The sequence below is a fragment of the Plecotus auritus genome (assembly GCF_963455305.1).
Source record: "Plecotus auritus genome assembly, chromosome: X".
In the NCBI taxonomy this organism is placed as follows: Eukaryota; Metazoa; Chordata; class Mammalia; order Chiroptera; family Vespertilionidae; genus Plecotus; species Plecotus auritus.
In genome coordinates, this window is record NC_137784.1 from 70,242,622 (window position 1) to 70,255,295 (window position 12,674).

Genomic DNA, 12,674 nt, shown 5'->3' on the forward strand with positions numbered 1-12,674 from the left:
CCCCTTCCACATTCGAGGGCTACACTGACCCCAACAGCTGCGGATTTTGTCAGGTACAGTCTTCCTCTGAGACTCTAGTCCCTGCTGCACCCGTTTCTCCCTCCAGCCTGGATCCCAGATTTTATCTTTCTCTAGGCCAGTGGTCGGCAAACTGCTGCTCGCAAGCCACGTATGGCTCGCGAACCGTGTTTTGCCGCTCTGTTGACTGATAAGTTTGCCAACCACTGGGATAGGGGCTTAATCACAAGGAACAACAACAGCCTGTAATTATTGGAATCGAGGTCAGTGGTCAGCAAACTCATTAGTCAACAGAGCGGCAAACCGCAGTTTGCCAACCACTGCTCTAGGCTATATCTGACCTTTTGATCTAAGGATTGCCTCACCAGCTGTGTTTAATTCACCAATTTTGGGTGGGTGTTGTTCAGTTCAACTGTTCCTTCTATCTGCTCTGTGAGAAGGCACAGGGCCCATCCACGTATTCGGCGCAACTTTGTCTCCCCTGGACAGACTTTTTAGGTGCCCACAGTTGGGGAGGCTGGACCCCCAGTATTCTTGGGTTCACAGCTGAGGCAGCTGGTCCCTGGGATTTGTGGTTGTAGGGTACCAAGAGATATCTGAGGTCTTTCTGGTTGAAGGTAAGGGTGCGCTTCCGATCACATCTGGTCACCTGTTTAAGATGGCACTATCTTTGCAGCAGAGTCGGCTGCTCTGGGACAGATTTTAGCAGTAGTAGAGGCTGCACAGCCAGGGGAGCCTGGTCTGCCAGTCCCCCACAGTCCTGTGAAATATAGCTGTCCCTCTCTCACAAATACAGACACTCCCCGCATGTCCACACACTCCCCTTTTGTTCTCTCACTCACACACTATCTTGCAGCCTGCCATCCTCTTGGCTGCCATCTTGGATCTCTTGTCCTTGCTTTTATATAGTACTAGAGGCCTGGTGCACGAAATTCATGCACGGGGGAGGGGGGGCGGTGTCCCTCAGCCCAGCCTGCACCCTCTCCAATCTGGGACCCTCAAGGATCGGGCCTAAATGGGCAGTCATACATCCCTCTCACAATCCAGGACTGCTGGTTCCCAACTGCCTTCCTGATTGCTCCTAACCACTTCTGCCTGCCAGCCTGATCACCCCCTAACCACTCCCCTGCCAGCCTGATTGATGCCTAACTGCTCCCTGCCAGCCTGATTGCCCCTAACTGCCCTCCCCTGCAGGCCTGGTCACCCCTAACTGCACTCCCCTGCAGGCCTGGTCCCTCCCAACTGCTCTCCCCTGCAGGCCTGGGTCCCCCCCAACTGCCCTCCCCTGCAGGCCTGGTCACCCCTAACTGCTCTCCCCTGCAGGCCTGGTCCCTCCCAACTGCTCTCCCCTGCAGGCCTGGGTCCCCCCCAACTGCCCTTCCCTGCAGGCCTGGTCACCCCCAACTTTCCTCCTCTGCCAGCCTGGTCACCCCTAACTGCCCTCCCCTGCAGGCTTGATCGTCCCCAACTGCCCTCCCTTGTAGGCCTGTTTCGTCCCAACTGCCCTCCCCTGCTGGCCATCTTGTGGTGGCCATCTTGTGTCCACATGGGGGCAGGATCTTTGACCACATGGGGGCAGCCATCTTGTGTGTTGGAGTGACAGTCAATTTGCATATTACTCTTTTATTAGATAGAATTTACTTAGTGTATAGCAATCTATGTTAATACCTATTATCTATCAGTAGATATGTTATTCCACTATTGTTTTGTGTGGTATTTTTTTTTCTTGTTTTTTCATTGTATATGTTTACTTTTGCTTTGATTGCATATGTGGTGACATTTGACCATCCAATTATTTTTAATAAACAACGTCTCAATTATTTGCAATTTGTATCCAAGTCATAAAAATCACAAAAGGAATATATATAAAATCATAAAATAACTAATTTAAAATAAATATAAAAGTCAAACTTTCTCAGTTGCCAAAGACATGCACAATCAATATATGAAATCCAATCACAGAGTTATTTTAATGCAACATAGTGTGAAAGTGTGGTATTGTTACAGTAGTAGACACAAAGATCAAATTAAACATAAAAGAGAATCCAGATATAAAACATATACATATTAAAATTTTACACATAACAGAAGTAAGAAATGACATTAAAATTAATGTTATAAAAATGGACTATTTAATAAATGCTGCTCAAACAATTTACTTTACATATGGGAAAAATACCATTTGGCTTTTTTCTCAAAGTATAAGCAAAAACCAAACAAGAAAGCAAATCCTTTAAGAATTTATATGTTTCTTTTATATATTTTATTGATTTTTTTACAGAGAGGAAGGGAGAGGGATAGAGAGTCAGAAACATCAATGAGAGAGAAACATCAATCAGCTGCCTCCTTCACACCTCCTACTGGTGATGTGCCCACAACTAAGGTACATGCCCTTGACCGGAATTGAACCTGGGACCCTGCAGTTCACAGGCTGATGCTCTATCCACTGAGCCAAACCAGCCAGGGCAAGAATTGATATGTTTTTTTTAAAACTTTGAATAACTGCATGAAAAGAAATCAGAGCACACTTATGATCTCAGACTAGGTATTGTATTCCTCAGGAAGTTGCATAAACATAACTAATAAAAAATCAAAGACACGAGAGCTACCTAAAAGAAAAGATTGAAATGACTCCTACTTCTCCCCTCTATGTTCCTTTACCTGAATACTCACAGTGTACTAATCCTTTGTGTTAATTGCCTTTGACTCTGAAGAGACTACAAAACCATAAACAAGAGTCTGCCAAGTCAGTGGCCTTCCAATTGCAAGAGCTCCATGATGAGAAACCTAAAACACCTTGGCCTCCTTCACTGCACTTTCCCAGGGCTCCATTACCAAACACAATCCCAGACATCATTGTCTCAATTGCAATGAACAGAAGAAACACTGGAAAAGATTGCCCTTCCTCAAAGGTTTTGTGTAAAGCCTTCAACAGCTTAAATGCCCCCATATCTATCTTTGAAAAAGGGGCCCCAAACAAGCCCCTCCCAGGTTTGAAAGGATTCCAAGTTATTCTCTGGTAAACTACTATCAGTTGCTCCCTAGAGTAGCCAAAAGGAAACAATGTTTTAAATTAATGAAAAATGTCTGCCAAATTCTCGTAGATCCTAGGGCTACATTCTCTACTTTAAACCACACTATTTCCATAGCCTGAATGTGGAATCTGGAAAAAGCCAATGAAAAGTGATAATTCTTACAAGGGTTAATTCTCTAGGACCTCTGTATGTAGTGCCTGGTCAAGAGAGGAAATTAAGTTTCCATGTGGTCTCTTGCTTTTCGAATTCGAACTCTTGTGAATTTGATTTTGATGTACCCATTGGTAGCCGATACTTTCTTTCCCAGTGTTGACATAAGCAAAAGTCCAAACCAGTATGTTAGTGTAGGTAGCTAGATATTAATATAGGAAGGGAGCAATTGGAATCAGACATTATTAAGCATAATAAACTAGGGAACTGAATCGGATAATAAGCCTCTTATTATTATCTCTCTCTATGTCTCTCTCTATGTCTCTCTCACTCACTCTCACTCAGTAACATGTGCTTGCCCCATTCATTCACCTCTTTTCTGTCCATAGCAGCTATGGGCCCTAGCAGCCACGCAGCCGGTAGCCACTGCAAGCTCCAAGCAGGAGCCTGACCAGAGCAGCACAATGCAAGCAGAAGTACAACTGGGAACAGAAACTATGCTAGCCAGACAAAGACAGTGGCTAAACTGGACTAAGCTTTGATGTGGCGCAGGATTTTTGGACACTGGCCTTTGTTCTGGGCCTCATGAAGATAAGATTGGACTGCTTTCACATAAGCCAGGCAAGAAGGACACTTCTTTCACAGCAGAACAGAGCTGAACCTGGGACAATTCTTTGATTCTGTTTTTACAATAAATCTTACCACTAAACCTTATTCCCCAAACACAGTTCCTTGGAATGCTTTTCTTGCAACTCCATGAAAAGGCCCCATTTCCACCAGCAACATATAGAGAATTTTTATGCGTTTCTTTGAGCCAAACTGATGACAATGCCAGGAAGCAATATCTCAAATGCTCTGGAGAATGATACTTTGTGTTTTTTGTTTTTATTTTATATATACTATAGGCCCAGTGCATGAAATTCATGCATGGAGGGGGGTTCCTCAGGCTGGCCTGCACCCTCTCCAATCTAGGACCCCTCAGGAGATATCCGACTGCCAGTTTGGGATCAGGCCTAAACTGGCAGTCAGACATCCCTCTCGCAATCCGGGATGACTGGCTCCTAACCACTCGACTGCCTGCCAGCATGATCACCGCTACCTTGCCCGCCTGCTGGCCTGTTTGCCCCTACCTCCCCCCCCCCGCAACTGGCCTGATTGTCCCTACCTTGCCCCCCTGCCAGCCTGAGCTCACCCCTAACTGCCCTCTTCTGCTGGCCTGATCTCGCCCCCAACTTCCCTCCCCTACTGGCCTGGTTACCCCCAAATGCCCTCCCCTGCCAGCCAGATCTTGCCCCCAACTGCCCTGCCCTGCTGGCCTGATCTTGCTCCAAACATCCCTCCCCTGCTGGCCTGATCGCCCCTAACTGCCTCTACCTTGGCCCCCACCACCATAGCTTTGTCCAGAAGGAAGTCAGACTTCTGGAAGATGGCTGTTCAACCCGGTCTAATTAGCATATTATCCTTTTATTAGATAGATTATATAGGATAGGATTGCTTAAATGGAAGGGGGGAGCCTTTTTAAGCAGGAGGAGATGCTCTTGGCAGACAAAAACACATAATCCCTATATCTGGACTGATAGCCAGCCATATGCACTATATTGCAAAAACCGGTCATTAAAAAATTGAATCGATTTCTCACACCTTACACCAAACAGCTACTGCCCTTAAAATCCCTCCTCAGTCCCCACCTTAGGTTCTACCTTGGCATTTCACCCAGAGTATATTCTGATTGGTTGGGTTCTATGCCAGTCAGTGTCAAAAGCCCCGCCTCCTAGGAAGCCATTGGCTCCTCAAATTTCATCCAGATTTGGTTCTGATTGTTTGGGTTCTATCCTAGTCAGTGTCAAAAGCTGCGGCTCCTAAGCAACAATTGGTTCCTTGCAATTCACCCAGATTTAGTTCTGATTGGTCGGTTTCTATGCCAGCCAATGTCAAAAGCTCTGCCTCCTAGGCAACCATTGGCTCCTCACAATTCACCCAGATTTGGTTCTGATTGGTTGGTTTCTATGCTAGTCAATGTCAAAGGCCCTGCCTCCTAGGCAGCCATTGGCTCCTCGCAATTCACCCACATTTGGTTCTGATTGGTCAGGTTCTATGCCAGTCAGCATCTCTGGGCCTATCTCCAAGCCTGATCATAGATGTGGGGCTGATCAACAGCCGCCCAAGGCTGCTGGAGAGCAGGGTGAACTGCTGACCTCTGGGAGAGAGAGAGAGAGGTCATCAGTTCAGCCCACTCACCTGCTGTGCATGCAGCCTGGTGTTTGATTGAGCCTTCAGTAATATTGGATGTTATGATCCTGGCCCCCCCTCTCTCTCTCTCTCTCTCTCTCTCTCTTTCTCTCTCTCTCTCTCTCTCTCTCTCTCTCTCTATATATATATATATATATATATATATATATATATATATACACACCCGTGTTTTCCCGAAAATAAGACAGTGTCTTATATTAATTTTTGCCCCCAAAGACACGCTAGGTCTTATTTTCAGGGGATGTCTTATTTTTCCATGAAGAAGAATATGGTACACATTTATTGTTAAATGAAAATAAAGGAAATTTATTACCTGTATACGGTATGGTAGTACAGTAGTTGTCAACACAAACCAGACAAACTGTAAATCTTACAGTATCAAGAATTTACTCATTTATTCAATGACAATCATGTCATCATCTTCTGAAAAATCATCATAACAATCCAATTCCTGAATTTCCTGGTGAATTTCTTGTGACTCCATTTCTTTCAGAATCAGTGGACCAAATCTCTCATGTTTAGCAATAGCACTGTCTTTAAATGAGTACTTCTTGTCAAGGTAGCCTGCTCGCAGTGCATTTGCAATGCAACTGTCAGTGATTTTCTCCCATGAGTTCTTCACCCAAGTCACAACTTCTTGCAGTTTAGGTTTCACAAAGTTTCCACGCTGATTTCTCTCCATTCTATTTTCAATGTAGTCATTAATTTCCATGTGCAAATTGTCTTTGAATGGCTTGTTTATTGCAATATCAAGAGTCTGGAGATAGGCCGTCATTCCTGCGGGAATCATTATCTGATCTATTTTTCTTTCGTGAAGAAATGTCTTCATGTCTTTAGCGCGGTGAGTGCTGGCTGCATCCTAGACTAGCAGACCTCTTTGGCTCCCTCGCATAACAAGCAGCAGCATTAAATCGACCCACTTCCTTATAACTGCTTGTGTGGCCCAGGCTTTTTCAGTTTCAAGAATAAAAACACCCAAAACACGTTCAATCTTTTCCTTCTTGCCCTTAGAAATGATTAAAGGTGGGATTTTAGTGCCATCCAGACGAATTGCCAAAATACAGGAAACACGTGCACTTTTGTAAGCAGTGGAGGGAATGTATGCTAAGGAGGCACCTCGCTGTTCAATTGTTGTTTGAGATGATTGGCCCATAAACACTGCAGTTTCATCCATAGCAATCATGTTGGAAAGATTGTATTTAGAGAAGTCAGCATCATCAATAAAGGACTTGAATGCAAGTGCTCGCTTAATAACTTGAGTATCTTCCAACCTAAACAATGTTGTAGATCTTCTTAAAGACAGTTCACTTCGCTGAAGGAAATTATCCAGCCAGTGTTGTGATGCTTTGAAGTCTTTGGGGGCTATGTCAAACTGTGGTGCCATTGCAAGGGCAAATTCTTGAATCTGAGCCCTATTCACAACCAAAGCCTTTGCTCTCCCGTCAACAACCCATTCACGGATCAGGTCTTCCAGCTCGGAAAATAACAGTTGCCAACCTGATCTACACTTGCGTTTTTTAGCATTTCCCTTGTCCACTTGTTCAATGAGGTTACCATACTCTGCTCGCCATTTTCGGACCAATTGGATACGCAACATCTTCTCTTTGCAGAAAGCAGTAAGATTTTGGCCCCAAGAGTCTTCCACGATTCCTTTCTTGTACTCCACGGAGTAGCTTTTTCTTTTTGCGCTCATTTCTAGGGGTAAAAAAAAAGGAATTGGGGTATCAAGGTGGGGGGAGGGGGATCACTCAAAATGACACAGGGGGGATGAGAGGGAGGAATCAAAATGGCACAGGAGAATCAGAGGGGGGATTACCATTTTAGTAACCCCTTTTGATCCTCCTGTGTCATTTTGATTGCCCCCTCTGATCCTCTTGTGTCATTTTAAGTGATCCCCCTCCCCCCACTTCTGTGCCACTGAACACATTAACCAGACATCCCTCCTACCCCTTTATCAGACATTTACCCCCTGGGGCCTGCCTGGGGACTGTCACTGGGCTTGCTGGGGCCTGGATCTGGGCTGGAGCAGGGTCTGCCACTGACTGAGAACCTTCAGTCATCATGAAGGCGGCCGCGAGCATCAGGTAGTGTCACCAGAGACAGACCAGCACTCACCACCTTCGCCACGTCCCGTCCGCTCTAATCCTCCTGTTCTTCTACACGCATCTGCGAAAGTCTCCTCCTCTCTCCCGCCCCGCGCTCACCACTCACTCCGACCTCCGCTCCGCCTCCACACAGCAGTGATGTCAGGACTCCATGTAACGTCACTGGTTGCTAGACGCCAGTCGGGGCGGCCCTAGCGACCAGTTTACAGTAAATTAATTTTCATTCTGAGACAGAGACTGGGCCTTATTTTCAGGGAATGCCTTATATTTCACTCAGAAGGAAACCTGTAAGTAGGTCTTATTTTCGGAGGATGTCTTATTTTAGGGGAAACACCATATATATATATATATATATTAGAGAGAAGAAGGGAGAGGGAGATAGAAACATCAATGAAAGAGAAACATCAACATCGATCAGCTGCCTCCAGCACCCCCTGCTGAGGATTGAGCCCACAACCTGGGCATGTGCCCTGACCAGGAATTGAACATACAAACTCTTAGTGAATGGTCCAACACTGAGCCACATGGGCCAGGAAAGAATGAACATTACCTTTTATACATTTACAATTAAGGAGGGGATGAAAATAATTAAATAAATATGGCATAAATATTAATAAAAAGTTTGAGATATCTGCCATGGTTGGTGTGTTGTTGTCAGGTACACTGAAACCTGGTGGATTCAATTCCTGGTTAGGGCACATATCTGGTTGTACATTCAATACCTAGTTGGGGCATGTGGGAGAGTCAACAGATCTATGTTTGTCTCTCACATTGATGTGTCTCTCTCACTCAGCCAGAAATACAATTATGATCAACTGCTGTTTTATAAACAAATGGGTTTTGTCTTATCATACATGTGTCATGGACAAAATTCTAAAAGAAAACCTGTAACATTTCTGCATCTGTCTTGATTATATGACTATGTACATATACTACATAAGTGTAATATTTTTCTGCCTTTGGATGGTATTGCTGAGTTAATTTGTGAAGAGTTCTATTTAATTGGATTAAGGACAAAAAATTCTACGTAAATCAAGAATAATCAGAAATATAAAGGAGCACCACCAGATCCAAGATGGTGGCCAGCAGGATGCTGAAGAAGCTTGAAGAAATCCACAAATTTGCAATGAAAAATTTCCATACATCCAGGTTGATGAAGCTAATTTACTGACTTGGCAAGGACTTATAATTCCTTACAACACTATATGATAAGGGGCCTTCAGAATCAAAATCAGCTTTCCAGCAGAGTATGCATTCAAACCAATGAAGATCAGATTTAAAACAATGATATATCACCGCAACATCCATGAAAAGGGACAGGTCTTTTTGCCAGTAATTAGTGCTGAAAACTGGAAGGCAGCAACCAAAACTGACCAAGTAATCCAGTCCCTCATAGCACAGATTTACAACTCCTATCCCCAGGACCCTCTTGGGGCTGACCTAGCTGAAGAATATTCTAAGGACCGTAAAAAGTCCTGTAAGAATGCTGAAGCGTTTACAAAGAAATATGGGAAAAAGCGACCTGTGGACTAAAAATCTGCCAGGGTTGATTCCAGTAAATGTGAGAGGAGACCCAGAGCAATGTATTCAGACACCCCACAAAGCAGGGATTTGTGAAAAATTGACATGTGCCACCACTGGGTAGTTCCCTTGTGGCAATTACTGTGGAAACTTTCCACAGTTTTCTGAATCAAAAGTAGTCTTAGACAAAATTTAAAGAAAGGATGAACAATTTAAGATGTTCTTATTCTGCTTTTTTTGCTTTAAAAATCACTGCTTCAATCTAATCCTATCTAATAAAGACAGAATATGCAAATTGACCATAACTCCATGACAAAGATGGGGGCGCACACAGCCAATAAGGAGGGAATATGCAAATTGATGCCACAAGGTGAGTGGTGGAAGGCGGCTCTGGCCGGAACGAAGGCAGAAAGGCAGCTTAGGCCGGAGCAAAGGTGGTGCTGGAAACCAGGGAAAGAAAGGTCTATTCTTGCATGAATCTTTGTGCATCAGTTCTTTAGTATATATATGACTATGTGTATGTATATATAGATATACTAACCCAAATATGTTTCTAGTTCACCTGATGTAGGATAATCTTCAGTAAATTATCCTATCTAATAAAGAGGGAATATGCTAATTGACCCTAACACCATCGCAAAGATGGCAGCATCCACAGCCAATAAGGAGTGAATATGCTAATTGACTGCCCTGCCCTCAAAGATGGCAGTGCCCAGAGCCACAAGATGGCATCGCCCAGTCCCTTCAGCCCCACTGGGGCAGCAGGCACATGGAAAGGCTGGGCCTGCCCCAAGGCAGGCCCGACCTTGCTGCGCACCTGCCTCCGGAGTCCCCCAGTCCCCTCAGCCCCCCAGCTGCCCAGGGCCGGCCTGAGGTGCAGACAAGCCTCGGATGGCAGCTACCCAGCCACCTAGGGACGCCCAAGGCTCAGGTAACCAGGGCCAGCCGAGGCTTGCGCTGCCAGCAGTGGCAGCAGCAGAGGTGTGATGGGGAGTCACCGTCCCCTGATCTTCAGGTCACCTCCTGCCTCTGAAGGCTCCCGTACTGTGAGAGGGGGCAGGCCGGGCTGAGGGACCCCCCTCCAGTGCATGAATTTTCATGCACCAGGCCTCTAGACCAGTATAAGTTTGTTGCTATAATTAAAACAAGTATGTCTTAAAGCTAACAATATCAAATTTAACTCAAACATGCAACTTTTAGCATTGCTAAAAGTCAAATAAGCTCATATCTCTGTTACAGAGTGTAGTAAAGAAAAGTATTTGGATGATGATTAGCTATTTAATGTCTCATAATATTTCCATGAGTAATAGAAATACATTAAAAACCAGTAATTTAAATAGACGTGTGTAAGATAAAAGTTTATAAACTTTTCAATAATAACTATAAGTATGTTTACATAAAAATAGCTGTGTTTTTTTAGTAACTTGAAACCTTAAAGTTATATGAGATAAGTTAAATGATAAATATTCATTAAATATTTACATCATTTCCAAGTTAATTAAAACACTGAAACATTAATGACTGAACATAAGCTTTTTATTCACTTTTGGCTTCCTCTTATAGAGGAATTCAAGATATTTGGGTCTATTAGTAAACAAGTTTGGTGTCACATTGAAAAATTTACTATGAAAAAGAATGCAATTCTAGAAACTATGAAATGTCTTTTTAAATTTGCCCATCTACAGAATGCTAGTAATTATAACATACAATACACAATTTTCTACTTCTTAAATTTCACTAAGAATTAATGATTTTAAGGGTTAAGTATTCTAATCAATTGAAAGTACTTAAAAATAATAAGGGTAAAAAGAAACAACCATGTATATAAGGTAGGTAAGAAAAGTTGAATATCTTTTTTGGATAATGATAGGTATGGTGGACATGTTTGTTGAAGAAAAAGGAAAGTAATTTTATTCTAAAGCAAAATGATTATTCTAGAACAGGGGTCCTCAAACTTTTTAAACAGGGGCCCAGTTCACTGTCCCTCAGACCGTTGGAGGGCCAGACTATAGTTTTAAAAAAAAACTATGAACAAATTCCTATGCGCACTGTGGGCCTGGGACGAGTCGGCTGCTAAGCAGGACAGGCAGCGGCACCCGGGGGGCTGGATAAACGTCCTTGGCGGGCCGCATGTGGCCCACGGGCCGTAGTTTGAGGACGCCTGTTCTAGAATGTATAAGAGAAAAAAAAACAGAAAAAAATTGAATGAATATAAAAAGTTGTAGGCTTATTGAAAAGGAATCTTGGGAAAGGTATTTTATTAGTGGTTGAGCTGCTAAGATTGGAACAGATTTAGGTTTTACACAAATGAGTTTTGTCCCCCTTGTCAAATATTAGGTGACTGGATATGCTCAGGCTCTCAATTTCTGTTTGTCTGTTTTTATACCAGTACCATACTGTTCTAATTACTATCCTATCTAATAAAGAGGAAATATGCAAATTGACAGTGACACTGTCACAAAGATGGGGGTGCCCACAGCAGAGGCGGGGTTTCCATAACACAAGATGGTTGCACCCACAGTGGAGGCCGAGTTCCTGTAACGAGACTTAACAAGCAATCAGCAGGGACCTGAGGCTGTGTGGTGCTGGGCCAGGGCAGGGGACCTAGGCTGTGCGCCCCGCCCCCCCGCGGTGGAGTTTGACAAGGGAACTTAGGCTGCACCCCCACCCTGGTGCCAGGCCGGGGACCTCAGGCTGTGCCCCCTGCCCAGAAGGGGACCAAGCCCCAGCGCTGGGCCAGGGGACCTGAGGCCGTGCCTCCCTCCTGGTGGGGCTTGACAGGGGACCTCAGACTGCACCCCCTGCCTGGCAGGGCTTGACAGGGGACTTCAAGTTGCACCCCATGTTCTGGTGCTGGGCCGGGGGCCCTCAGGCTGCTCCCCCCGCCCGGCGCCAGGCTGGGGGACCTGAGGCTGTGCCCCCCACCCAGCGAGGCTTGATGGGGGACCTGAGGCTGCACCCCCCACCCTGTGAAGCTTGATGAGGTCCCTGAGGCTGCACTCCCTGACCCAGAAGCACTTGATGGGGGACCTGAGACTGTGCCCTCTGCCCAGTGGGGCTTGATAAGGGTGGGGCCGGCTGGGTCTGGGTCTTGTGCAATTTTGAAGCACTGCAGGTGGGCGGGGACTTGACTCTGGGTCCCGTGGCGCACCCCAGACTCTGACAGGAGGAAGATTTTCATATACATTTTACTAATTTTCTTTTATCTCTGACACTTCTATTATAGAGAAAGGGCAAATAGAAATATTAAAATATTTCCTCTAATTAATCCCCTTTTAATGTGCACAAATTTCATGCACCAGGACACTAGTAACTTTACTGTATAGCTTAAAGTCAGGAAGTGTGATGCCTTCTGCTTTGTTCTTTCTCAATATTTATTTGTCTATTAAGAACTAGAGGATGCATGAAATTCATGCAAGGGGCTTGGCCCCCGCTGTGGTAGTGGCTGCCCCTGCCTCGGGCCCACTGGTGCGTCTTCATCCAGAGGTCGTCTAGAAAGTCATCTGGTCTAATTAGCATATTATGCTTTTATTATTATAGATATTTGTGGTTACATATAAATTTTAATATTATTTTTCCATTTCTGTTAAAAAGG

At 44.6% G+C, this 12,674-nt stretch overlaps 1 pseudogene across 1 annotated transcript; it reads left to right on the forward strand.

The window, feature by feature from the left end:
• Window positions 1–8,633: 8,633 nt before the first annotated feature.
• LOC308239913 (ubiquitin-conjugating enzyme E2 L3-like) lies at window positions 8,634–9,091 on the forward strand (annotated as a pseudogene). The gene has a single exon. The product of its transcript is annotated as a ubiquitin-conjugating enzyme E2 L3-like (transcript).
• Window positions 9,092–12,674: the final 3,583 nt, after the last annotated feature.